Below are 27,999 nucleotides of genomic sequence, written 5' to 3'. Positions count from 1 at the left end.
CTAAACCTTAAGTCAATTGACCCTTCTTAGACTCAGTTCCCTCACATGTAAAACAGACATAATAAGACACTTTTTTGAAGTTTAAAGCATCGTATAAATATTAACTGTTATTTCCATCTTTGAGTATTTTATAGGTCCTTGTCTTGAATTTTGTTAGATTCACATTTTAACTACAGAAAGCTTTTTATTGTGTCAGTTGTGTTAAAAAACCAAAGAAAATTTTATCTACTCATGGAATCCTAAAATTTTAGGGTATCATCTAGATGTATTTTCACAAGATTTTTCAAGGAAAAGTACTGAGAGGCAGACTGGAAAGAAACACAAAGACTTTAATCCCAGATTTGCCTCAAGCATTTACTGAGTATATGCTAATAAATATGGAATTAAGGTCATGTCAACACTATTTCAACACAACCAATCAAAATCATGAAGATCTTACCAGTTACTCATAGGGGTTGTTTAAAGGCATCAGGAAGTAGACTGGAGATGGCATGTTTGGAGACTGGCTTGTGAGTGACAGAGGAAGAAACACAGATGGAGAACTAACATTGGTGTGAAGGACTTTATTGACCAAGAAAGGGGTTCATTAACCTATATGAAAAGGAAAAGATGAACTATAATATGGGCTTATATGGAATCAAAGACTGATTCTAGGAGAGTCAGTCTGTTTGCAGGAGCTTGGGGAAAGTGAACGATGAGGGAGATTCAGAGTATTTCTACCAGAAAAACAAATAAAGGGAAGAAGTTAAGAAAAGTCGATAAGACAAGTGGAAGTTGTACAGTCCTGAAGTGAGTACATGAAGAGCCTGGGTCCTCACGTAGGTGCGTATGTATGCATGTGTATATATGTATATATATATATATATATGCATATATATGTACACACATATTTTGGGATGTGCTGTAAATAATAATATGATAACACTATTTATAATTCTATAATAATATTTATTAATAGCCAACATTTACATACCATCTAGCATATACCAAACCCTTTACTATTATTATCTCATCTGATCTTCCCTAAAACCCTGGGAGGTAGGTGTTATTAGCATCCTTATTTTACAAATTGGGAAACTGAGGCAAACCGAGATGAAATAACTTACCCAGAGTCACATAGCTAATAGGTGTCTGAGGGCAAATTTGAACTCAAGTCTCCCTGACTTTAGATCTGGTACTCTATCCCCTGTTCCACTAGCTGCCCCTATGTTAGCATAGAGATCAATGATAAGAGAGTGTTAATCAGATTTATCTCAGATCTCTTATCTAAATAGACTACTTCCTGAACTTTCCTAGTCGGTTTTAGAAAGATGTTGTCCACATGGTATTGGAGGACCTTGAGTATAAGATATCTATATCTATACGTAGCAAGTTTATGACATGTCACAAAAGGTCAACTCATCATCTCCCCTCTAAAAGTCCCCCTTTCCCTGACTTCCCCATTTCCACTGATGGCTTCCTCATCCCCCTGACTTGAAAGCTTAGAATCATCTTTGACTCTTCTTCCTCCCCTTACTCAATCAATCATTTATTAAGTGTTCATTATATGCCAAACACCGTGCTAAAAGCTGGAGCTACAGGTACAAAGAATAAAACAATCCCTTCTCACAATAGGCTTATATTTTAATGGAGGAGATAATAAGCATGCCCTAAAATATAAACATTAAGTTCAACACAAATAGATACAAATATAAATGAATACAAATATATACAAAATTGTTAAATATAAAGTAGCTTGGAAGAGAAAACACTGGTTGCGGGGAGGGGGGGCGAGTAGAGAAACGATTTATTCAGAAGATAATACCTGGTCTGTATTTTAAAGGAAGGCACTCTGTGAGATGGAGGCCAGAAGGGAGTGCATCTCAAGCATGGGAGACCACCAGAACAATGACAGCAAAGGGGAGATGAAATATCATGTGTGAAGAACAGAAAGAAGACCAGTTGGGCATGAATAAAGAGTGGAGGGAGGTGGGGAGTAATGGCCAATAAGGTTAGAAAAATAGGCTACCAAACAGCTGTCAACTCTAGGACTCACCTATGCAATTTAGATGTTTTTCTCCACTCATACAATTACCACCCCTCACCCACCTCCTTTCTTAGACTATTGTAATATATAATCTTTTAACTGGTTTCCCTGCCTCCAATCTCTCCCCTCCAACCCAGCCAAACAAAGCTGCCAAAATAATTTTCCTTATGTATAATATCTGAACATAGCACTCTCCTGCTCAAGAAATTGAAGTGGCTCCCTATTACCTGTTAATAACATTTTCTCCATCCATCAATTATTTGCTGTGAGAACTAGAGCAAGAGCTAAAACCTGAGATTGAGCCTAAGAGAAATGAAAATGGAGCACTCTGAAGAAGAAAAAAGAACGGAGAGAGGGAGTAAAAATAAATTAATTTTGTTTTCAATTAAGTTTTATGAATACTTTTAAAAATATCTTATGATCATAGATTTAGAACTTGGAAGGAACTTCAGAAGCCATCTACTGCAATCCCCTCAATTTAGAGATGAGGAAAATGAAGCCCGGAGAGCCTAAAGAACTTGCCCAAGGCCACATTGTCATTTCTGTGTATGCCCCCTACACACACGCATGCACGCACATGCACATGCACACGCAAACGCACACACGCACACACACACACACACACACACACACACACACACACTAGAATTGAACCTTCCTTTGTAATAAAAACAAGAGAAACAGTTAAGCAAAGACAACTGAGTGACCACATTTTACAATATAGACGACATTCTTCCCTTGTAGTTCCCTAGAACTATGCCTAGAACTGTCATTATCTGTTCCCTGGAATCATGATCATCCTCTCCATCCAATCCTTTTTCCAAGGGACAAATCTGTTTTGAATATTATTCTGTCAATAACAGAAAGCTGCCTGCTTAATCCAACGTGACTTTTTGGGACTCGCTATGGTTCTGGGCAGAGCTAAGGTGCGAATAAGGAGAATTCTTCTCTCCACCCTTCTTCCCATTCCAAACAGCTAGAAGGAATGTCACTTGTAATTATGATATGGCCAAGATGGCTAAGCAGGTCAACTGCTAACATACCTGTAGGATAAAATAACAAGCTCTTCAATTTAGCATATAAGGAACTTTACAGTCTGGCTCCAACCTGCCTTTCCAATCTTATTTCATATCATTTCCCTTCATACTTAAGTTCCCTGATTTTATTCAGCTGTTTCCTACCCCATGCATTCACACTGGCCATCCCCTAGGCCTACAAAACATTCCTTCCTCTTCCTAAAGAAATGTTTCTCTTCCTTCCAAGGACCAGCTCACTTTCTGCCTTCTCCATGAAGTCTACTTTCATACCTTGAGCTGAAATGAGCCCTTTGTCTGTGCCTCTATCACACTCTACCACTCTAATGCTTATTTGTCTTCATGTTTATTATGTATATCCTTAGTAGACTATAAGATTTTTGGGAATATGGATTGTTTAGTTTATCATTGATGTATTCCCAGTGCCTAATAAAGTGCTTTCGAGCATAGAAGTTGTTTAGTATTTGAAATACATCAAAGCAAGGGCAGGATTATAAAGAAAGGACACTTATTTGGACAGTGAAAGATATATGTAAAGTCTTTGCCAAATGATTGCCATTTTAAATTTCTGTTCTTTCTATTTTATCAAGCCACCCGTAGCCTCAACTGGATAATATACCAATGTGAGAAATGAATATTCCTCTCATATTTAGTAACTATTTCATTAGATACAAGGTGTCCCTCTTTCCTACTTCCTTATCTAGAAATCAACCGATGTGGGAAGTCTCTCATAGAGATTTATCCAAGCTGAGATCTAATCAAACAGTAAAAGAAATTCTAAGTTTGGGCTAATGGGTGTATTCCTGTTTATTGTGTTGGCTCAGACAGGCCTGGGAAAAATGCTGATTCTCCCCATCATAAAGAGATGTAATATGGAAATTGATGTCTCTCTGACCAACATTTGAATGACCTAAGTCATGTACTGCAAGATAGCCCACCTCCCATTGTGTTAACAAATCACAGCTGATTGCCATCCCTTGGAAACATCTACTTTTCAAAGGGCATATAAATTGTGACTCCACTGCTAGTAGGGGTCTTTGGTCTAAGAGAGGTGACTAAATGAACATCCTTTTATTAATAATCTACTGGCTTCGTTAATAAAATGATTAAATTCAGAAACTATGTCTCAAACCTTTTTAATCATCACACTAGGATGTAAATAAAAGTTATGGTTGTTAATGGGGGCTCCAATCATTGTCACTAATTTTCTTTTTTTTTTAATTTTTTAATTGATGAAATAAAGCATTTCCATCACATAGTATGGTTTTTAAAAGATGATTGTACATGAAATTGCAAATCAATTATGTACAACTTGCTATTCTTTTAAAATATATAATAAAGTTATAATGTTTCTTTTTTTTCTTTCCCCCACCCTAGAGATGACTACCACTAAACACAAATATGTGTGTGTGTGTGCACATGCATAAAATAATTCTATACATACTTCTATTAATCATTTCTTTCTCTGGATGCAGATAGCATCTTCCTTCATACATCCTTTGCTGTTAATTTGGGTATTTATAATAGTCAAAATGACTTAGCCACTCAAAGTGGTTGTTAAAACACTATTGCTGTTACTGTATATGTTTTCTTCCTTTTACTTATTTGATTCTTCATTATTTCATGCAAGTCTATCCATGTATTTCTAAGATCATTGATCTCATCATTCCTTATAGCACAGTAGTATTTTATCAAAATCATATACCACAACTTGTTTGACTGTCACTATTTTTCAAAATATCTCATTGCAAGCTTTATTTCCCTACATCTGTCACAACCTGGTTTCTGCTCCTTAAAAGGAAGCTACTTGTTTGTGACCAAGATATAAGTTGGGACACAAAGCTTTGGCCATGTTATGAAATTAGGCTTCGAAAGGGGCTCTGTTAGAGGCAGCTAGGTCATGTTCTGCCAACCCTGGAATGAGGAAGACTCATCTTCATGAGTTCAAATCCAGCCTCAGATACTTACTAGCAATGTGACCCTGGGCAAGTCACTTCACCCTGTTTTCCTCAGTTTCCTCATCTGTCAAATGAGCTGGAAAAGGAAATGGCAAACCACTCTACTATCTTTCCCAAGAAAATCCCAAATGGGATCACAAAGAATCTGAAATGAATGAAAATGACTGAAAAATGAAAAGGGGCTTTATCATTGGGTAATTGAAAAATACTAGACTGAAAGAATACAAATCCTGACTCTGCTGTTTGGATAACTCTAGGACCTTGAGTAAATCATTCCTCTTAGCCTAGATGATCTCAAAGATTCCTACCAGGTCCAGCTCAAGAAATGATGATTTTAAAGTGTCATTTCAAACATTCCATTTCGCTTCTGAAGTAGCATTGTAATAAAACACTGAACTCAAAAACCTGGATTCAAAATTGCCTCAGATACTTACTAGCTACACAACCCTGAGCGAGTCATTCAAACTCCCTATGTCTCATTGGACTTGATGGTCTCTAATATCCCTTTCAGCACTGAACCTATGATCCTATGGCCCTATCAAAGAATTTCATAAGAAAATATTTCCTGCGAAATCATACAACTATATTCAAATGTTTAAGGTGATGGTCAAATGATCATAGAAGTTTACAACTAGGAGGAAATGTAAGATCATCTGATCCAAATCCCTTATTTTAAAGGGGAGGAAACTAAAACTTAGATGGTTGAAGTGTGTTGTCCAAAAATGTACAATTGCTGGGTGACAGCATTAAAGACAGATCCCAGGTCTCCTTATTCCTATTTTATGGGTACAGTTTGTTTGTCCTTTCCTTCTACCATGAAATAATGATCTTCTGTGGAAATAGTTTTTTTTGGGAACTCCTGACTATATAATTAAGTTCTTTCCATGAAATTAAACATGGACCAATATTCCTAAAGTCTAAAAGGAATTATATGTGTATGGATGCACACTTGCACTGACTGGGAAGGAGTGTGATAACCAGCTCTCAAAGAGAGGGTATCTCTTGGATGTCTTGGCCACAGACACCTTCATTAGGTGGAGGTGATGATCTCCAAAAGAAACATCAAAGTTTTCTAATGTAAATATGGTAATAGGTTCAATGAGGAAGTTATAAGATACATCTAGTTCTATATTCCCTCTTTGTCTGACTTTTCGAGAAACCTCCATGTAATTGTTGAAGGGCGTTGCTTGAATTCTCTTAGCCTAATACTAAAAATAATTCCTTATATTTGTTCAACACATTAAGTTTCTGAAGGAATTTCACATACCTGAACGTTACCTTCATAAAGAAAGGTTGAGATGGCCAAGAGAAGAAGGGATAACAAGGGAATGTGTAGGGTTTGAAGCCCTAATGCCTTTTGAAAACACTTTTTGGAGAAGACAAAGTCACTCTCTAGGAACAGGAGAAGGGTACTATGACTTTTGCATGCATATATGCACATGTACACACACAAACAGACATTTGTTTAAGAATGAAAATTAGTGGATCAACTTAATCCATCATGAAGGAACACTGTGTCAAAGCAGTGTTATTTTGGTTGTTGTGGCTTCTGTGTGAGTGGTTCCCAACCACAGGAGTATCTGGTAGCCATCTGAGAGAAGCTGGATTGGTTAAGAAGATGGGACTGGTTGTGGCAAATGCAGGTAGAGCTAGTACATATTGTTCAGACCTGGAAAAAAATTTTCCAACATAATAATTTTCAAAAAGTATTTATTGGCAGAACATGGTTAGCCTACTGTTAAAAATATGCATAGAGATGCTGAACCTGAGTTTTTATCCCACCCTTTTCCTCTCTCCCACCCTTTTTGCCTGTCCTTACTTCTCATGTTACACCTCCACATTCCACCCCTACTAACTTTGCCCTGTACATCGATGTTTATATACAGACCTTCCCAAACACATATACATGTGTAAATACACACAGACACAAACATATATTTCCATCATAAACTGAAATTGGTGGGACATTGTTACTGTAGTGTTTTGGGACTTTTAAGATGAGAGGTTTGTTTTCCACTGAAAATGGTGCTTTCATATGATTTTGGAAACATTATTAATGTTGATAGCACCACCATCCTTCCAGTCACCCAGAAGCATGGTCATGGCTGAGAGAAATCACCATGCCATATGCTCTGATTCCTTTCAGAGTCCATCACTATGGTAAGCTCTGGGAATTTAATATATATTTCTTCCTAATATATTTCCTTCAAAAATTATATAATTTCCATTTATGGGAAATCAGAAAGACATGATCAGATAGACAATTCTTTTATCTTTAAATTGTCAAATATCTTTTTTTGTTTCATCCTGTCAAAATCACATATTTTGACTAGTTTTAAACTGAGCATATAGCAGACCAGCTTCTCCTTGATCTTTTCCTTTCAGATAAAATCTTGAATTGTCATTAGACTCTTTCTGCAATGTTTTTTCTCCCCAAGCACAACATGCCAGGATTTAGTTTCTCCTTTCCCTAGTCTGTATCAACATCATAAAAGATTTGAAGTTTCACCTTTCAGGTGAATCTTTTCATCTCTTTCTCTTCTTCCAAGCATCACAAAGGAGATAAAGCAATTGTCCTTGAGTTGAAAATCTGTTATTAAAAATAATGATGGAAAAAATGTAAGTTCATTTAGTGGGAAGACTTTGTACCTTTATTCCTCTCTGGGCTCTACTCCTGACTTTTTGAACTTGTTTCTGTACCCTTCCCTAGCATTCTTCTCACCCTGGAAGATTCCTTCACCGCTGTGGCCACTTTCTTTGATGGATCATTTCCTCCTGGAACCTCCATCTTCAAGATATTTCCCAAGCCAACCATATTTACTCTTTCATTCCTCAGTCAGCTCTCCGCTTTTGACTCTCCAAACTTCTTACTCTACTATGCACCACCCCCACACATTTCATGGATATCTTTCCCTTCCTATCATCTTTCAGCCTTCTTTTATGTATTATCTTTTCCCCCATTAGAATAGAAGCTCCTTGAGGGCAAGAACTATCTTTCTATTTGCTTCTATGTGTATTCTCAACACTTAGCACCAAGTTTGGCAGATGATCAGCATTTAATAAATGCTTACTGGCTTGACTTTGTAAGTTGCTTTAGTTTAACTGGGGACAGTGTGCTATAGGCATCTACCTTGAATGAGGATGAAAGTAATCAGGCTTCCTAAGGGGAAAATATCAATTATACCTTAAAACTGTCACAAAATGCATCTCCTTCACCCCCTACCAAAAAATACTTGCCTTATCATTCAAGTGAAAAAGATCAAACTGTAAAGGAAAGCACCAATCATATTTCAGGTCGGAGAGTAACAAATCTATGATTCTGTGCCAAGTGGAGCCCAGCACAGTAACCAATAAGGTATTAGTTTCTAACAGTGTTGTCAATTGAACATTATCTGTTTGTAAAAATAGAAAAAACTTGGCACCAGAATTTCCATACCTCCTTCCTGTTGTCTGCAATTCTCACCTTCCCACTCTCCACCTCCCTACCACCACACCATAAAAAAGTTGCAATACGGTTTGAGTTGGGAATCTTCTGGAAGCATCTTTGGTGCATATAATGCTCAAAACAATGAAAGAATAAATTGGGAGAAGATTGTGTCAGGTAATGTTTATGATTTGCAAAATGTCAGAAGCATTTTTCTAGTTTATTTGTGGCTCTCTCACAGGTCTCCCGTAAATTTAGATACATCACTCACTCAGTTCCTTGGCTATTTTATTGAGAATGACTCCCTCTGCTATGTAAAAACCTCTTCAAAGATCTGCTGAGATTATGTGATTGACTATTTGTGAAGTCATTTTAGTTTCCTGGGTGGTCTGTGTTATCTAAGTATGATTATATGGCTATTGATGTCAGAGAATCCAAACTGGTCTCATCTAAGTAAAAAACTCCCCAGTGTTATCTCAACACATTTAAAGAGGATTCTAAAATATTAATGTCCCATCGAAAAGCCAGAGACATTCTTAAAGACTTGGAAACAAAACCCAAAGTGCAAAAAGTTACTCTCCTAAACTTGAGGAAAAAGCCCAGTAATGATGGCTTGTCTTTGTATTTTCTTTTCTCTGAGCCATAACTAAATGGGGCAGCTGGGGTTTGTCTCAGGGTCCTAAAATCTAGAGCAGAAGTTCTTAACACTTTTGTGTCATGGATCCCTTTGGCAGTCTGGTGAAATCTATGGACAGAAAAAATATTTGTTGCCTACTTTTATAATTAAAGGAAACGAGAAATTTCAGTTAGAGGTTAGTGAAAAACAAAGATGTAATTTTTTTTCCCACCCAAGTTAATAAACTTCCTGAAATCCATGGACTTCATGTTCTTAACATGAATCCCCTGATCTAGGGGATTCTATCAGCACTGTCAAAGGCTGTGCTTTTTCTTCTCATTTTCCATGGCTATACACCCCAGGTGAGCTCTCCCTATCACCTGATCTGCCCACTTTGCTCAATGTGCAGAATTCCTAGTTATGGCTCTGCTCCTTCCTCAGAGGAGTGCAAAGTACTTCATAGATATCTAGTGACAAATGGTAGCATTCACCTCATTTTACAACTGGGGCAGAAATCAGTTAGGGAGATACCTATAGCTATTTAGTAAATAAATGTAGAAAGTGACTGAATGATGAGTTCCCTTGATTTGACCAAACGTTTTGTTCCCTGAGTCAAACAAATGTGCAGTGAAATCATCCCACTTGCCAAGTCAATATCTGTCTTTTTTTTTGATGCTCCTCAGTTTCTAGATTTGTTTTAGCTCCTCTGCCAGAGCTGCAAACCTTATTTATTTATTTTTTCTGGTAAATGTTTGTGGTTTTTGCTAAATGGATCAGTTATATCAACACGTCCTACCACATTATTAGTTTTATCAAATAACAGAAGGTACAGCCTGCCAGCCAGAATGTGTTTGGTGTATGTCTATCCAGTACATCTTGTAACAACCCTTTTCTAATATAGTTTAGATTTTTTCCTTGTAAGTTAACACATTTATCAGCCCATATTTCAAGGCAAATTTTCTAGTGCATAATTTCTGCAGGAGAATTTTCCCTGTTAATGGGATCCATAGACACTAAAATGCTTCATTCCCTATTTCTGTGTGCATGGAAATTGCTGACTGTTGAAAAACAAAATGTTGACTGGATGGAAGAAAGGAAGGAAAACAAGGGAGGGAGGGATGAAGAGTAGGAGGGATAGAGAAAGGAAGCGGGGTGGGGGGAGAAGGAAGCAAATAAGTTTTGTTTTTCTGGGTTTTTTATTAAGCACTTATTACGTGCCAGGCACTAGGCTAAACATTTTATAAATATTATCCCATTTGAGCCTTGTAACAACCCAAGTAGGTGCTACAATAATCTCTATTTTACAAATGAGAAAACTAGAGGCAGACAGAGGTTAAGTGATTTGCCCAGGGTCATACTTGTAATACACGTCTGAGAACAGATTTGAATTCAGGTCTTCCTGACACCAGGCCCAGTAGTGCTTCCTCCTAGTTATTGTATGCCTTGTGCCTCTACATTTATCAGCCTAGTTTTTCTCCATTAATTCCTTGTGATCCTTTTTGGTGGCCATCACTCTGTCTGGGGGCTGTGGAGTTCTCAAACATTTGGGTTTGGCTGGAAGAGCAAATCTGCTGCATCCAACACATTTTCTTTTAATTGCTAAGCCCATGTGTATTTTAGGAGGAAATTTGATCCATATGTTTCTGATTCATCTACATTGAAGTCACCAAAATGTTTTGTAAGAGAGACTGAGATGAGTCTTTTCTTTCCCTTAGAGACAGGAAGTCGAGGTTGTGAGGAGGAAGTTACCCCCAAACCCATCCTGACCTAGGGTTCATTGGTTAAAAAAAAGAAAAAGCCAAACTTTATGAGGTTTGCATGGGACTTCGCTGGTTCCAAAGCATTTTCCTAGCCCATTCCCATTATAACCCAAGTTACCAAGGTCCAAGCTATCTTTTGTGTCTATGGAGCAGCACATGAGAGCAAATCTCTTCTTTTCAGATTGAAGATTCTCTGTAGGAAATGACTTGATTTTGCCTCATGGTTTGTGTAGGGGTAGAGAAAGGTATGTATTGACCACTTTGCCATGGAACAACTCTGGTATCCTGGTATTTCCCTTATAATTGGTGACTCTCCGATGTCATTAGTCCATAGAGAATACAACACGAGAGAACGGTCTTCTAGGGATTGAGACTCTTGCCAGAGAGTGTTTTGTGGGCTTTCTTGACAAGCTTCCTCCACCCACTGTCATTTGCCAATTAGGCCTAGGATTTGAAGAAACTTTAAAGTCAACCAGTGTGTTTATCCATGTGGATCTCAAGGTCCAACAGTTTCATTAGCAGAGAAAAACAATTGGTGAGAGAGAGAATGTCTGTGAGCCTAGAGAAATAATGATGTTTGGGTGCTTTGATTTCTTCAGAGACTTCCCCACCACATTGAATCACTCCCCTTTATCTTTCCAAACCATCTCACCACCCTTCCCTTGTGACCCACCTCTGCATGCTAATGTTCTAAACCAAAAGCAAACTCATCATTCGCTGGCCAGACAAGGTTTTCCAAGATCTCTCTGCTCTAATTACTGAGCTGCTGCTGCCATAGCCTTGAAAACAGTTGAAGATGTGTAATGCTTCCTTCCCGTGTGCAAAACACATGGCTACCAGATATTCCGGTGGTCAGGAGTACAGAGTCACTCAAAAGCCACTGATATAACCATGATGATGGTGCTGCCTTATGCAGTCGTGGTCCTCGTGGTGAGAAATTGGGATGCTGCCCTAGCATGCCGATTCATCCCTTGAACAAACAGGGGGACATGTGTAGAGTTGGCTTCAGGGTGATTATCCCAAGACTCCAAATTCAGAGAATACTCTCCTGCTAGCTATTGGGTAGTTCCCTGTGAGGGGAAAGGAATGTGGTTCTGTTAGCTTGTTCTAAAAGAGACCTGACATTTTCTGGAACATTGAACACATATGAATACACCCAAAGAGTGAGTTAACCCTGTCTAGCAAAAAGGTTTTAGTACTCAAAGCTCATAGAAATTCTGCACAGCCTATGGAATTCAGAATCAGTTTTCCTTAAACTATTTCTCTCATTTCTTTAGGCATGCAAAGGTTCTTGGAGGTTGTTTGAGTTTTCACCCCATGTGGAATCCTTTGTACAAAACTTCTGACAAGTAGCTGAATATCCAGTCTATGCTGAACACTTCTGGTGGCAGCAAACTTACTGCCTCATGTACTTTTCGTTGATTTCTATTTATCCTCTTTCTATTTATTCTGTAGATGACTACATAGGGACCTCTTGCCTCCCCTTTCCATGAGGGAGATCCATGAGGATAGGGATTGATTTACTATTTGCATTTGTATCATCACTGCTGATTTAGTACGTTATCTCTTCAAAGACTTTTCAGGAGGTTAGCATTTAAAAGAACAGAAAAAGTTCTTTTACATAAAGAACAAAATGAGTTCAATCAATTGTTAAATGATATAAGATATTGCTGCATTTTGATAGCTAAAAGGAAAAGAACTCTGGTTTAATAAAAACTGCTAAAATATATGCATGATGAAGCACAGCTTTCAAATGGGATTTGAGCATCCTGGAACATAAAATGAAAGTAGGATAAACATAAAGACGCAAAAAGCCTTTGTAAAAAGATGTATGATGATGAGTCATCCCAAAATTGCCTTGTATTTATTTTTATATACTTTAATGTATACACCCCAAAAGAAAGTAACTTCCCAGAGGACATGGGCTGATTCATTGTGTTCCCCAAGCCTAGCACAGTGCCTGGCACAAAATAGTGTTTAATAAATGCTTGTTGACTGAGTATTTTTGATTTCTTGCTTATCTAGTCTGTTCCATTGATCTACTTTTCCATTTTGTTGTTCAGCCATTTCAGAGTCTTTGCAACCCTATCTGGGGTTTTCTTGGGAAAGATACTGGAGTGGTTTGTCATTTCCTTCTCCAGCTCATTTTACAGATGAGGAAACTGAGGCAAAGAGGATTAAGGGATTTGCCCAGGGTTACACAGCCAGTAAGTGTCAGGTCAGATTTGAACTCATGAAGATGAGCTTTCCTGACTCCGGTCCTAGAATTCTATCCACTGAGTCACCTAGATGCTCTCTGTACCACCTACCTGCCCCTAATAAAAAAATTACATTTTTTAACCAGCTCCAAGTGGTTTTGGTAATTATAGTTTTATACAATGGTTTGAGGTCATGAAGTGCTATTCCCCCACCTTCCCCCCCTTTATTTCCCTTTAGGTCCCAGACATTTTGTTCTTCCAAATTTTAACCTGATTTTGTCTCATTCTGTAGAGTGACCCCTTGGTAATTTGATTGATATAGCATTATGTCTGTAAATTGCTGTAGATAATATCTCTTTAAATTATATTGTCATGGTCCAATTATAAGCAATACATAGCCTTTTAGTTACTTAAGATTTTATTTCTAAGAAGAGTATTTTGCAACTTATTCATATAAGTCTTGAGTGAGGTAGACTGACCACCAGATACTACATACATTTTGTAGTTATTTTGTATATGGTTTCTTTTTCTATCTTTTATCTATCATTTTTTAAATTTTTTATAGGGATGCTGATAAATTTTGTGTATCTATTTTGCATCTCATGGTTTAATTTTTAAAAAACTACTGTTTGCTGATTCTATAAAGTTTTCAAAGGAAACCTTCATGCCATCTGCAAAAATGATAATTTTGTTTCTTCTTTACCAATTATTGAGGTTTTAGTATTATTCTCTTGTGATATTTCTATTGCTGCCATTTTTAGAACTACAGCAAATAACAATGGAAAAGAGTGGCATTGAAATATTTCTTTTAAATACACAAAAGGGAACAGAGGGAGTCATAGATTAGTGCGACATCTTTGAAAATGACATGTTGAATTTATTATATACTTAAAAAGAAAAGCAAATTGTACATAAAAGAGATTTTCAGTGTTGTATACAAAACCTAGCACAGTGCCTGGCATAGAATGGGTGTATAATAAATGCTTGTTGACGGATTGTTTATGATTCTTCTGTTTTCTGTTCTAATAAGGATATAGAAATATTTATTTTATTTAGTGTTTCCTAAATAGAGAATAAAATAAAATTCAAAGGAAGGAGAAGAAATATCAAGTCTCTCCAATCCATCCCACACAAGGCTGTCTGACCATATCATGGTCAATTGGCTCTCTCTACTAGTTCCCTATCAACTTTAAGGTCAAATACAAACTCCTCTTTTTGATATTTCAAGTCTTTCATGATCCAACCTAATTTTCTTATATTATTACGTTACTTTCCTGCACATACTCTTCAGTCTAGTCAAATTGGCCTTGTTATTGTACCTATGTGATTTTAAATACTCCAACCTCATGTCTTTGAACAAACTCTCCCCATGCCTGCAAAGTCCTCTTCCTCACTTCTACCTCTTAGAATTCTTAGTTTACTTCAGCACTCAACTCAAATGTCACTTTTGTAAGGTATCATGTTGCATTTTTATTTCAATGATGTAAAATAATTTTTATTAAGCTTGCCCTTGATTTTTCAGGATTTCTATTTTTGTACTTAATTGGGGATTTTAAATTTGTTCTTTTTCCAGTTTTTCTTTTTACTGCATGTCCAATTCGCTGATCTGTTCTCTCTCTCTCTCTCTCTCTCTCTCTCTCTCTCTCTCTCTCTCTCTCTCTCTCTCTCTCTCTCTCTCTTTCTGTTTTTATTGATTTAAGCATTTAGAGATATAAATTTTCTCCTAAGTATTGCTTTAGTGGCATCTCACACATTTTGGTATGTTGACTCATTGTTGTCATTATATGTAATAAAATTATTGATTGTTTCTATGATTTGCTTTTTTGCCCACTCATTCTTTAGTTTGTTTTAGATTGCTTAGTTCCCAACTAATTTTTAATATTTGCTTCCAAGACCCTTTATTGGATGTAATTTTGATTGCATTATGGTCTGCAAATGGATGCATTTAATATTCTTTTCTGCCTTTGGTTCTGAGGTTTTTATGCCCAAATACATGGTTCATTTTTTGTGAAGATGCCATGTACAGCTGACAAAAAATATTCTCCTTTGTATTCTTATTTATTTTTCTCCAGAGGTGTATCATATCTAACTTTTCTATTCATCTTTTAACTTCTTTCTTATTTATTTTATGGTTGGATTTACCTAGTTCTGAGAGGGTACAATTGAGGTCCCCCCAATATAGTTTTGCTATCTATTTTCTCCTGTAACTCATTTAACTTTTCCTTTAAGAATTTGGATGTTCTCCCATTTGGTGCATATAAATTTAGTATTTCCATCTGTTGTCTATGGTACCTTTTAGTAAAATATAGTTTCCCTGGTTATCTCTTTTAATTGGGTCATTTTTTAATTTTGCTTTTTCTGAGATGGTAATTGCTACCTCTGCCTTTTTTTTTTAACTTTGGCTAAAGAATGACAAAATCTGGTCCAGCCCCTTATTTCAACCCTATGAGTGTCTTTCTGTTTCAAGTATGTAACTTGTAAACAGCATATTGTTGGATCCTGGTTTCTAATCCATTCTACTATACACTTCTTTTTTATGGGTGAGTTTATCCTACTCACCTTCAGAATTCTGATTAATAGCTGCACATTTCCATCTGTCCTATTTTTTTCTGTTTATTCTTCTCTCTCTCTCTCTCTCTCTCTCTCTTATTACCTCTTTTCACCCTTTATACCCTTCTCAAAAGTAAATTTTGCTTCTGACCACTACCTCCTTTTATCTATTCTTCCTTTTATCCTCTTCCCTTTTCTCTTAGCCCCTTTCCCTCCTATTTTCCTGACAGATAGGATACATTTCTATATTCAGTTAAGAATGTTTCTATATTCTTCCCTCTTTGAACTAATTCTGAGAATAAGGTTCAAGTGTTGCCCACTCTCCTCACTTTCCCTTCCACTGTAAGAACTTTCAAGTGTGCCTCTTTTATGTGAGCTAATTTTCCCCATTCTACCTCTCCCTTTCCCCTTCTCCCAAATGCATCCCTCTTTTTCATCCCTTCATTTTTCTGAGATCATCTCAGTATAATTGACTCATGTCCATGTCATCTGTTTTTGCAGTCTCCTAATTGCCATAATAATGAAGTTCTTAGAAGTTACATGTATCATCTTCCCATACTGGAATGTAAACAGTTTAACCTTATTAAGTCTCTTTCATGTTTACTTTTTTATGCTTCCTTAAGTCTTGTGTTAGATATCAAATTTTCTGTTCAGCTTTAGTTTTTTCATTGGAAATGCTTGAAAGTCATCTATTTCATTAAATGACCATTTTCTCCCTAAATCATTATACTTAGTTTCGCTGGGAAGGGGATTCTTGGTTGCAATCCTAGATCAGGGGTAGGGAACCTGCAGCCTCAAGGCCACATGTGGCCCTCTAAGTCCTCAAATGTGGCCCTTTGACTGAATCTAAACTTCACAGAACAAGGACTCTTAATAAAAGGATTTGTTCTGTAAAACTTGGAATCAATCAAAAAAGGCCACACCCGAGGACCTAGAAGGTCACATGTGGCCTCAAGGCTACAGATTCCCCATCCCTGTTCTAGATCCTTTGACTTCCAGAATATCATATTCCAAGCTCTCCAGTTCTTTAACTTGAAAGCAGGTAAATCTTGTGTGATCTTGACTGTGGCTCTTCAATGACCACTTGTAATATTGTCTCCTTGATCTGGGAGCTCTAGAATCTGTCTGCCATATTTCTGGGAATTTTCATTGTGGGATCTCTTCCAAAAGGTAATTGGTGGATCTTTTTATTTTATTTTACCCCTGATTCTAAAATATTGAGGCAGTTTTCCTTTATAATTTCTTGAAATTTGATGTCTAGCTCTTTTTTTTTAATCATGGCTTTCATGTAGTCCAATAATTCTTAAACTATCTCTCCTCACTCTATTTTCTAGGTCAGTTGATTTCCCAATGAGATAATTTCCCCCATTCTCCCTCTCCCTTCTTTCTCTCCTTTGGGTTATCATGTATCAAGAATGTGCTGGTAATAGAAATGTTATTTGTGCTTTATTTTCAAAGACCGATGAATTCATTCTGCAATGTCTTGACTAATACATGAACTGGATTTAAGTGAGGCACAGTTGCACAAAGTAATCAGGCTCATTTTTTCAGAGTCATTGAAATCACAACTACTGGTAATGGCTCTGGATGCAGTGAATGACCTTAGTTTCTTCATTGTCTGACCAACCTCTCAGCAAGTCATAGTGCCTGCTTCAACCACTTTCATAGCCATTGGAATGAATTGTTCTCATCTACCCGTTCCACTAGGGAAATCCTTCACATGCTTGGGGCGGACACTTCCCTAACTCAACGATGGATTTGAGGTCCATGGGTTACCCTCAACCTGGTTTAACCCATCTGCAGAGGCATTATCCTGGGGTGTAGCCACTGCACGTTGTATAGCTTCTTGCAGTCACAGATAAGAGCTAAGTACCAGGTAGACACCAAAGATGGATGAACAGCCCTGAAAAGTGCTTGGCAAGCCCTCACACCACAGTGCTAGTCCTCCTTGAATATCTCATAGGCTCCAGGAGAGCATAATTCCAATAAGAGAAGATAAACATAAAAGGAAGCTGAAGGGAAGATTGGAAGAGATAAAGATATCAAATATCTGGAGATCAGATCTGGAATTCATTCTGGAGATTAATGAACTATTGCTGGACCTTTTTAAAGGCCTTTTAAAGTGGAACTTTTGGGAGAAGCAATCTGAACAGAGGGAGAGATCACAGGGACAGAGAGGCTCTTTGTGTTAATTTCAGATTGAGTCTCCAAGATGAAAATCTAGAGTATGGGAGAGGAGGTTTAGAATGTAACTTTTCCTCTTATCTTCTGTTGCTCCCTATTTACTGGCTTGTTCTCTGACACTTTCAAATATTTATATATCTCTTCTGTCCCCAAAAACTCCTTGGGTTATGATTCTATATTTTTCTTGATTTTCACAGCCAGACTCTAAGGAAAAAGCCATCTATACTTAATGCCTCCATTGACTTTTAAAGCCTTTACAATATGGCATCCAACCCCACCATACTATTGAAATACCACCAAATCCAACAAGCCCTTTTCACTCCTCCTTAATTTCTCTTTATCTTTTGACCCTGTCCATGACTACCTCCTTGTGAGTACTCTCTTCTCCCTTCGTTTCCATGATACTTTTCCTGGTTTTTCTCCTCTTCTTTTCACTTCTGCTCTTGGTCTTTTTTTGCTGTATTGTTAAACAACTCTTGCCCTTATCTGTGAATGTTGCCCAAAAATACATCCCTGGTCTTCCTCTACCTCAATAATCCCATCAGCTTCCTTGAGTTTAATTATCATGTCTATATGACTCCTCAATGTTTTTATTCAACTTTAATCTCCCTCCTATAGTCCAGTTCCACATTTACCAACTGCCTATTAGGCATTTCCATTAGACTATCACATTGGAATCTCAACCTTAACATATCCAAAACAAAATTCATTCTCCTTCCTCCTAAACCCACCCTGCTTCCAAACTTCTTGATTTTTGTTGAGAGAATCACTATTGTCCGGTAAATCCAAATTTGTAACCTCCCAGCCAACATTAATTTTTCCCATTCCTTCCTCCCAAATAACCAATCCATTGTGAAATCTTGTTCATTTCACATGATATAGTATCTCGATTTCATTCCCTCTTTTTTATTCGTATGACTACTGCCTTATTTCAGGCCCACATCAACTCTCATAGTGCTTAAAACACAATACAAATTTAAAAAATGTTTGCTTACTTGATCCACTCCCACCTGAGCTATTGTAATAGTGTGCCTTTTCAGTTTGTCCCCACGTAAACCATTTTTCTCCCAGCTGATAAAATAATCTTGCTAGAGTATAGATCAGACTATGTTTCTTGAACTGAAATTAATTGAAATGTGGACCCATTGGTGACATTAAGATAGTCATGAGAAGAGACCAGTAGTGATGGTTGGCAACACTGCTAAGCAGTTCTAAGGCATTTATTTATCAACCTGACATTAACAATGGGGAGGTCTGCTGACTTCCCAGAGAATGTATCTAAACTATGACAGAGAGCCTCCCAAGATTTGTTAAATCTGACATTTCCAAACACTTCTGGTAATTCATGTGTGGGATCGAACTGTGTTGCTGGAATAAACGTAGACGGCATTGCTGGGGATTACAAAGTCCAGGAGAGGTCTCTGGGAGGGGGGGAATGATTGCATCACTACTGCCATTTGGAGGCGAGGCTAATATGAAAAAGGCCAGTTTGGAAAATGATTAATAAGATGACACCTGTGAACAGAATTTAGATTTCTGGACCACAAATTAAAACATGAATGACGGACATATGGCCAGGGATGAAGTGCAGATGTTGATGACTGACAAAATTATATTTTCCTAGAGTCTTACAAGTCTGATAAAAATGATTTAAATTTCAAAAGAGAATAAAAGGAAGAAAAATGTCTAAGTCTATCAAGTTAGAGACTATGCAAAGTAATAATTACAACACAGGAAAAAATAGTCATTAATTTAAGGAGCCAAATTTTTTAAAAAGAGTCAACAGTATAATTCTACCCAAATTAATATACTTGTTTAGTGCCATACCAATTAAACTATCAGACAATTACTTTCTAGAGCTGGACAAAATAATATCAAAATTCATTTGGAAAAACAAAAGGTCCAGAATATCAAAGGGACTAATGAAAAGAAATGCTTGGGAAGGTGGCCTAGCGCTACCAGACCTCAAACTGTACTATAAAGCAGCAATTATCAAAACCACTTGGTATTGGCTAACAAACAGAGAGGTAGACAAGTGGAATAGACTTGGCACTCAAGATGCAGTAGGCAAGGAATATAGCAACCTTCTGTTTGATAAACCCAAGGACCCCAGCTTCTGGGATAAGAACTCATTGTTTGACAAAAATTGCTGGGAAAACTGGATAACAGTGTGGCGGAAATTAGGCATAGACCCATACCTGACACCGTACACAAGAATAAAGTCCAAATGGGTACATGATTTAGGTATAAAGATTGATACCATGAATAAACTGGAGAAGCAAGGAATAGTGTATTTATCAGATCTATGGAGAAGGGAAGAATTCTTTACTAAAGGAGAGATAGAATGCATTATGAAATGCAAAATGGATAATTTTGATTACATTAAACTGAGAAGTTTTTGCACAACCAAACCCAATGCAACCAAAATCCGGAGGGATGTAGTAAATTGGGAAAGAATTTTTACAGCTAAGCTCGGGGATAAAGGCCTCATTTCTAGAATATATAGAGAACTGATCCAAATGTATAATCATACAAGTCATTCCCCAATTGATGAATGGTCAAAGGATATGAACAGGCAATTTTCAGAGGAAGAGGTTAAGGCTATCTATAATCATAGGAAAAAATGCTCTAAATCACTATTGGTTAGAGAGATGCAAATCAAAACAACTCTGAGGTACCACATCACACCTATAAGATTGGCAAACATGACAGAACAAGAAAATGATAAATGCTGGAGAAGATGTGGGAAAGTTGGAACACTAATTCATTGTTGGTGGAGCTGCGAGCACATCCAACCATTCTGGAGAGCAATTTGGAACTATGCCCAAAGGGCTACAAAAATGTGCATACCCTTTGACCCAGCAATATCGCTACTAGGACTATATCCCCAAGAGATCATAAAAATGGGAAAGGGTCCCACATGTACAAAAATATTTATAGCAGCACTCTATGTAGTTGCCAAAAACTGGAAGTCAAGGGGATGTCCATCAATTGGGGAATGGCTGAATAAATTATGGTATATGAATGTAATGGAGTACTATTGTGCCATAAGAAATGATGAACAAGAAGACTTCAGAGAGGCCTGGAAGGACTTATATGACCTGATGCTGAGTGAAAGGAGCAGAACTAGGAGAACTTTATGCACAGCAACAACCACAGTGTGTGAGAGTTTTTTCTGGTAGACTTTGATTTTTGTAATAACACAAGAACTTCTTACCAAAAAAAAAAAAAAAAAAAAAATCCCAATGGAGGATCTCAAGGCAAAATGCCTGCCACACTGAGAGAGAGAAATATGGAAGTCACTCACATATTGTAGCAGATCATGTTTGTGTATGTGTATGTGTTTGTGTATCATGTTCTGATTTGTTATACGAGTTCTTTCATTTATCTTAGTCTGACTACATAGCATGACTATAGTGAAAATATACTCAATAGGAAAGTATATGTAGAATCTATACAGAATAGTATGCAGTCGTGGGGAGGGAGGGGGGGAGTGGGGGGTAGGTGGGGCGGATAAAATCACAATTGTATGGCAGTGATTGTTAAACATTACAAAAAAAAAAAGAGTGAACAGTATAATCCCTACTTTCAGCTTTCTGTGTGCTGATATACAGAGTATTAGTACTAAATAAAATCAAGTAGAAATTTAAATTTGCAAGGAAGTAAATTTAATCTTATATGTCTCTGTAGTTTGGTGAGATACAACTGATGACTAGATTATGACTCTGGAAAAGTGTTTTTTTTCCAAGAAGAATAAGGAAATATAACTTATAGTAGCTTTGTATATTAAGACATACTCATGATGTAGGTATAAAGATTGATAATATAAACAAATTAGGGGAGCAAGAAATAGTGTATTTCTCAGATTTGTGGAGAATGGAGAAATTTTTGATCAAACAAGAGATAAAGAACATTATGAAGTGCAAAATGCATAATTTTGATTACATTAAATTGAAAAATTTTTGCACAAACAGACCCATTGCAACCAAGATTAGGAGGGAAGCAGAAAACTGGGAAAGAATTTTTGCAACGATGGCTGTTAGCAGTGTTGCGGCTCAGCTCTTGTGCAGTGGCTGTGGCAGTGACAGCTTCGGAGCTCGATACAGTATTACAAGGCATGACTTGTTGAGTCATCAACGGAGAGAGTGATTTACATTTGGAGATGAAGTCTCATACCATTTTGTTGGTACAACCTACCAAGAGGCCAAAAGGCCAAACTTATGCTGATTATGAATCAGTGAATGAATGCATGGAAGGAGTTTGTAAGATGCATGAAGAATATCTAAAGAGAATGAATCCCAACAGTCCCTCTGTCGCATATGACATAAGTCAGTTGTTTGATTTCATTGATGATCTGGCAGATCTTAGTTGCCTTGTGTACTGAGCAGATGCTCAGATGTACCAGCCCTACAACAAAGATTGGATCAAAGAGAAGATCTATGTGCTTCTCCATCAGCAGACCCAACAAGCTGGCAAGCCTTGGGGGGATGTGGGGAGGGCTTGGAAAACAGGTGTGTACAGAATGCTGTAGTGGGAGAGCTGTTATTATAGAAGTCTTGTTTCCATTTTGTTACGATCTAGCCAAGGTCAAACGCATTAGGAGTATTAGAAGATTTTTGTCTTGTTCAATCTGAAGCCCCTGTCCCTCCCCATTTTCTTTTTCTTTTTTAAGAAGTAGCTGAAAATTACTCTTTGGTCAGTTGGCACTTAATTACAGTTCTTCCAGCTGTTATATCTGCTTATAACGTTCACTGTACTTATCCTTCTGTGTAAGGGTTTTCCAGAATTTAGTTATGTCCTCAAAACTCTAAGGCTTAGTAGAGAATACAATAAATGCTCTTTAGTTAATAAAAATAAGAATTTTTGCACCTAGTGTCTGTGATAAAGGCCACATTTCTAAAATATATAGAGAATTAAGTCAAATGTACAAGAATACAAGTCATTACCCAATTGATAAGTGGTCAAAGGATATGAACAGGCAGTTTTCAAGGAAGAAATTAAAGCTATCTATAGCCCCATGAAAAAATGCTCTAAATCACTATTGATTAGAGAAACGCAAATCAAAACAACTCTGAAGTACCACATCATACCTATCAGATTGGCTAACATGACAAAACAGGAAGATGACACATGTTAGAGAAGATGTGGGAGAGTTGGAACACGAATTCATTGCTGGTGGAGCTGTGAGCTGATCCAAAAATTCTGGAGAGCAATTTGGAACTATGCCCAAAGGGATACAAAAATGTGCATACCCTTTGACTCAGCAATAATGCTTCTAGGACTATATCCCCAAGAGACCATAAAAATAGGAAAGGGTCCCACATGTACAAAAATATTTATAGCAGCACTCTTTGTGGTGGCCAAAAACTGGAAATCAAGGGGGTGCCCATCAATTAGGGAATGGCTGAACAAGTTGTGGTATATGAATGTAATGGAATACTATTGTGCTATAAGAAATGACGAACAGGAAGACTTCAGAGAGGCCTGGAAGGACTTCTATGAACTGATGCTGAGTGAAAGGAGCAGAACCAGGAGAACTTCGTACATAGCAGCAACCACAGTATGCGAGGAATTTTTCTGGCAGACTTAGTCCTTCACAGCAATGAAAGGACCTAAAAAATTCCCAATGGACTCTTGAGACAAAACGCCTTCAACATCTAGAGAAAGAAGTATGGAACTGGATCACAGAATGAAGCAAACCATTTTCTTTGTATTATGTTATGTTTTGTTTTGTTTTGGTTTGTTTTGGTTTTTCTTGTGATTTCTCCCATTCATTTTAATTCTTCTATGCAACATGACTAAGGTGAAAATGCGTTGAATAAGAATGTATGTCTAGAATCTATATCAGATTGCACACTTTCTCAGAGAGAAAGAGGGAGGAAAGGAGAGGGGAAGGAGGGGTAAGGAGGGAAAAAAATCTATGATATGTAGAAGTGATTGTAGAACCCTGAAAACAAATAAACTAATTTTTTTTTAAAAAAAAGACGTACATGAGGAAATTCAGGAAAAGAAAGGAAAAGCAGAGTGGAGAACTTTTTGAGTAAAGATAAATGGAGACAAAAATAAAAATTATATTGTCATGTTAGTAGAACTTACCTGGACAGAGAAGGAAATTAATTAGAAATTTGGGGAAATGATCTGCAGCCAGGCATGAAGACATGTTTTAGTACTAATAAAAAATTTTGGTCAAAATCAAATGAGATAAGATGTGTAAAACAATTTGTAAACCTTAAAGCACTTTATAAATGGTAACCATTATGCTTATTATATCTGGTCATCTGCTGGAATTTTGCCAAAATAGAGTAGGAATAATTTGTATGATAACAACTATATTACAGAGAAAAAAAACACTTTAAAATACTTTAGAATCTGATCATTGCAATGTTATGAGAGGATCAAAGATAAAACATGCCACCCACATCCTACCAGCAAGATGATGGGCAGGCATAAAATGTAGAATGAGACATACATATTTGATTAATGAAAAGTATTAAAAAAAGGTTGTTGGAGCTTTTCTTAAAGTTATTGAAGGAAAAGCGGAGGATCAGTAGCAAACACAAGTAGGACAGCTTTGAAAATAATGTGTTGAGTTTTTTGCATAATTGGAGAGAGAAACAAGCTATTTCATGGTGCATATTCATGGTTCCATGGGTAAACATCATTTTCTGTTCCACTTTATATATGGAAATGCCCATTTTATTTATTGTTTGCTAAGTTCAAAAGAAGAAAATAAATTCATGTACAAGAAGCAAAAAAGGGAACTGTATCCCAGACTTGATTCTGAACAGGGAGAAACTGGTTTTTGACTATAAAAATGATGATAATCTTGAGTAAGACTTTTGTCTTTTGTTTAATATACCCTGACTAGTATGTAGCAGGAGTTTAATAAATGCTCATTGACTGCCCTTATGGAATGCTGTGCATTTTTCCTATCCTTGATTCTCCTCTCTGTACCCATTCTAGTTTTCCAGGGGCTTTTCTGAAATGGAATGAAAGAAGTCACAACTGAAGTCAGCACCACATATATTGTCTGATCAGGGCTGAGTCGAGCAAAGTTGTTTCCTTGATCATTTGAAGGTGAGACGAGGTGCCATAGATATTAACATTTTCTCAATAATGTCAATATAATTTATCTTGTCATTAAAACTTCATTGAAGCACTAATGAAGTCTTAGTGCACTCTAAACCCTTTATGTTGACTCTAGTTCTTCAAAATCATAAACTAAAATGAAAATGTAATAAGGGAAAGGGTAACTTGGTGGCTAAAATGCTCAACTAATGTAGAAAAGACCTGCCATTATGTAGAAAAGTTACATACAGCATAATTTTAATATTATAAAATCTCATTGGCAGTAATGTCAGAGGTTACCTGCTTCAATTCTGAACTAGAATTACACACACACACACACACACACACACACACACACACACACACACACACACACAAACACCATTCTCACAAAGTGGTTATCCAGACTCTGTTTAAATGTACAGTGATAAACTCATGATGAAGCATGCTATCCACTTCAGAGAAAGAACTCAGACTATCTGACAACAGACTGAAGCATGCTATTTTTCACTTTCTTTCATTCTTTTTAAAAATTTTAATCTGCTTATACAAAATGACTAATATGGAAATGTTTTACTTGATTGCACATGTATAAAGCATATGGCATTGCTCCCTGTCTCATGGAGGGGGAAGGCAAGGGAGGAAGAGAAGGACAGAATTTGGAACTCAAAACTTTAAAAAATGTTAAAAACTGTTTTAACATGTAATTATGGGAAATAAAAAAGATGGCATTGGACATGGAAAGAACCACAAAAACAAACAAACAAACATAGCGATAGAGAACCCAGTACCTTTGGAGGCAACTGGGCCACTTTTGGATAATTTTCACTCTTAAGGAGTTCTTTCTTATGTTAAGAAGATGTGTCTTTATGTCAAAAGTTTCAAGAGAGGATAGTCAACGATGTTGAATGTTGCATGGAGGTCAATGAGAATGAAGTCTAAGAAAAAGCTGTTGGCTTTAGTTATTAGGTCACTGGTGACCTTTTCAGAAGATGTGGGATAGAGAGCAGTGTACTATTATCTAGATGTATTCAGTTGACTTCGTAATGAAATGGATTCAGAATTGAGAATCTCAGAATCTGAGAAATTAATGGATCAATGTCAACTGGAAGGGAAGAATCTAATGCAAGTCCCCAGGGATCTGTCCTTGGTCCTGAGTTGTTCAACTGTTTCTTCAGTGACTTGTATGAAGACAGAGTTGGAATGTTTATGAAATTTTCAGGTGATATGAATCTGGAAAGGATAAGTAATATGTTGGAGGACAATAAAAATTTAAAATTATCTCAATGGTTTAGAATAGTGGGCTAAATCCAGTTAAATTAAAAATTGTGAGGTCTTCATTTAGGTTTTTAAAAAATCAACTGTATATATACAGAATGAGGAAATGTAGCTGCACAACAGTACAGATTTTTTTTTAAAAAAAGGATCTGGAAGGCTGGTCTGGGCTCTGTGGGCTGCGCTTTGCTCAGTGCCCGGTGTGATAGCCCTTTCCTGTCAGCCTTCTAGGCTGCTTTGAACTGGAAAACTCTTTCATTTTGTAGTTTTGTGGCTTCCGCTGCTCTAGAATTTGTTTAGAGTCATTTTTACAGATATTTTATGAACTTTGAGGGGAGAGTTTTTACAGGTCCATCCCTCTATTCCACCATCTTGGTTCCGCCCCTCAACAAGTATTTGTTAAGCACTTATAAATGCCATTCCTACCTCATGGCACCGGAAACTGAACAAAATACTCAAGAGACAATTTGATGGGGTCTTTGCAGAGAAGGCCTACTGCCTCCTTCATTTTCATAATGTTTCTATCAATATATCCTAGGAGTATATTAGCCTTTGGGGCTGCTTTTTCAGCCTGTTAACTCACACTAAACTGCTAGTGCACTTAAAAACAAATTACTAGATCTATTTTACATGAATTATCCAACCATGGCTTTCCTGTCCTCTACCAGTGAAGAGTGTAGTATCATATGATCATAGAATTTAATGCTGAAGGGAACCTTAAAAGTAATTGTCTAATCCCTCATTTGATGAAACAGATGCAGACAGTTTATTTGCCCCAGTTTATAAAAATATTAGTTGACAAAAATGGAATTGGAACTCAGGTGTTCTCACACCAATATTTTTAGTCCAAGTATAGGATTTTTTATTGATCCCTCTTCGACTTAAATATATTAGATTTGTACTTTTCATTGAGACCTTTTGGGACTCTATTTGGATCCAATTGATACTTTTGTATTCCATCATCCCAGATATTGGCTGAATCCAATAAGTATGCCGCATTTGCCTTCATCCAAGTCTCATAAAAATGGTGACCTACACAGGATCAAGTGTAGGTCACTAGACCTACAGCATTCTACTAGAAACTTCCCTCCAAGTTAACATTGACCCATTAATTCCCATTTTTTCCAGTCTTATCATTTACCCACTTTCAAATCTACCTGAGTATAAAGCCCATATCACTATCTATTCCCCCCAAAAAATCATGATAAATTACATCAAAAGCCTTAATTCCAAATATTTTTTGCCTCTGACATTGGTTTACTAGCATATTAATCACGTTAAAAAATGGAATATGGTGAATCTGACATCACTTGCTCTTGATAAACCAACATTGGTTCTTGGTGATCACTTCTCTTTCTTTTCTATGTTCTCATAAATATTCCTTTACTAGTGTGTGCAATAATTTTCCTGGAAATCAAACCCAAGAATTTCATTATTGAAAAAATTATCTCTCTCTTGCATATACTTCCACTGGAGAATTTTAAATCATTTAAATCATTCACTCTGTGTATCCTTTTTTCTGAACTCTTTGTATTCAGCTCTCATAAAAGAGAGTATAACTCATACTGCATTGCATTTTCTCTTATCTTTTCTACCATGAACTTTGAAGCTGAAGGATTTTACTTTATCATCAGCCTTCCTATTTGGTCAAAACTGATGAGAAGGCCAACTCCCATTTTATAGATGATGAATCAGGGAACAGGTCTACCTTGAATGAAATACATACAGAAGTGTTGCCATAAGCTCACCAAGTTACTTTCATCTCTAATGTGTTTGTGCAAATCAGTTTGTAAACTTCTGATGTTTAAACTGAAGGCAAGTTGCACATCTCTTCAGCCATCTGGGCAAGGGGAAACCTTTGCAGCTTGGTATATGAAGTCAATGAACAGCCAAGATACAGATCAAG

General features: G+C 36.9%; 1 long non-coding RNA gene and 1 pseudogene across 1 annotated transcript; one reads left to right on the top strand and one right to left on the bottom strand.

Moving 5' to 3' along the window:
- The window catches only part of LOC140513823 (enhancer of rudimentary homolog pseudogene), an 87,051-nt pseudogene extending 62,971 nt beyond the window's left edge, over positions 1-24,080 (top strand).
- LOC140513861 (uncharacterized) lies at positions 310-21,124 on the bottom strand. Its single transcript, XR_011970405.1, has 2 exons — positions 7,528-21,124; positions 310-6,687 (listed from the first exon to the last, which is right to left on the bottom strand). It is a non-coding gene; the product is annotated as an uncharacterized lncRNA (long non-coding RNA).
- Positions 24,081-27,999: the final 3,919 nt, after the last annotated feature.

This window comes from Notamacropus eugenii, chromosome 7, assembly GCF_028372415.1.
Source record: "Notamacropus eugenii isolate mMacEug1 chromosome 7, mMacEug1.pri_v2, whole genome shotgun sequence".
Taxonomy (NCBI): Eukaryota; Metazoa; Chordata; class Mammalia; order Diprotodontia; family Macropodidae; genus Notamacropus; species Notamacropus eugenii.
The sequence above is the reverse complement of the archived record's forward strand: the minus strand, read 5'-3'. Positions and strand labels throughout refer to the sequence as shown.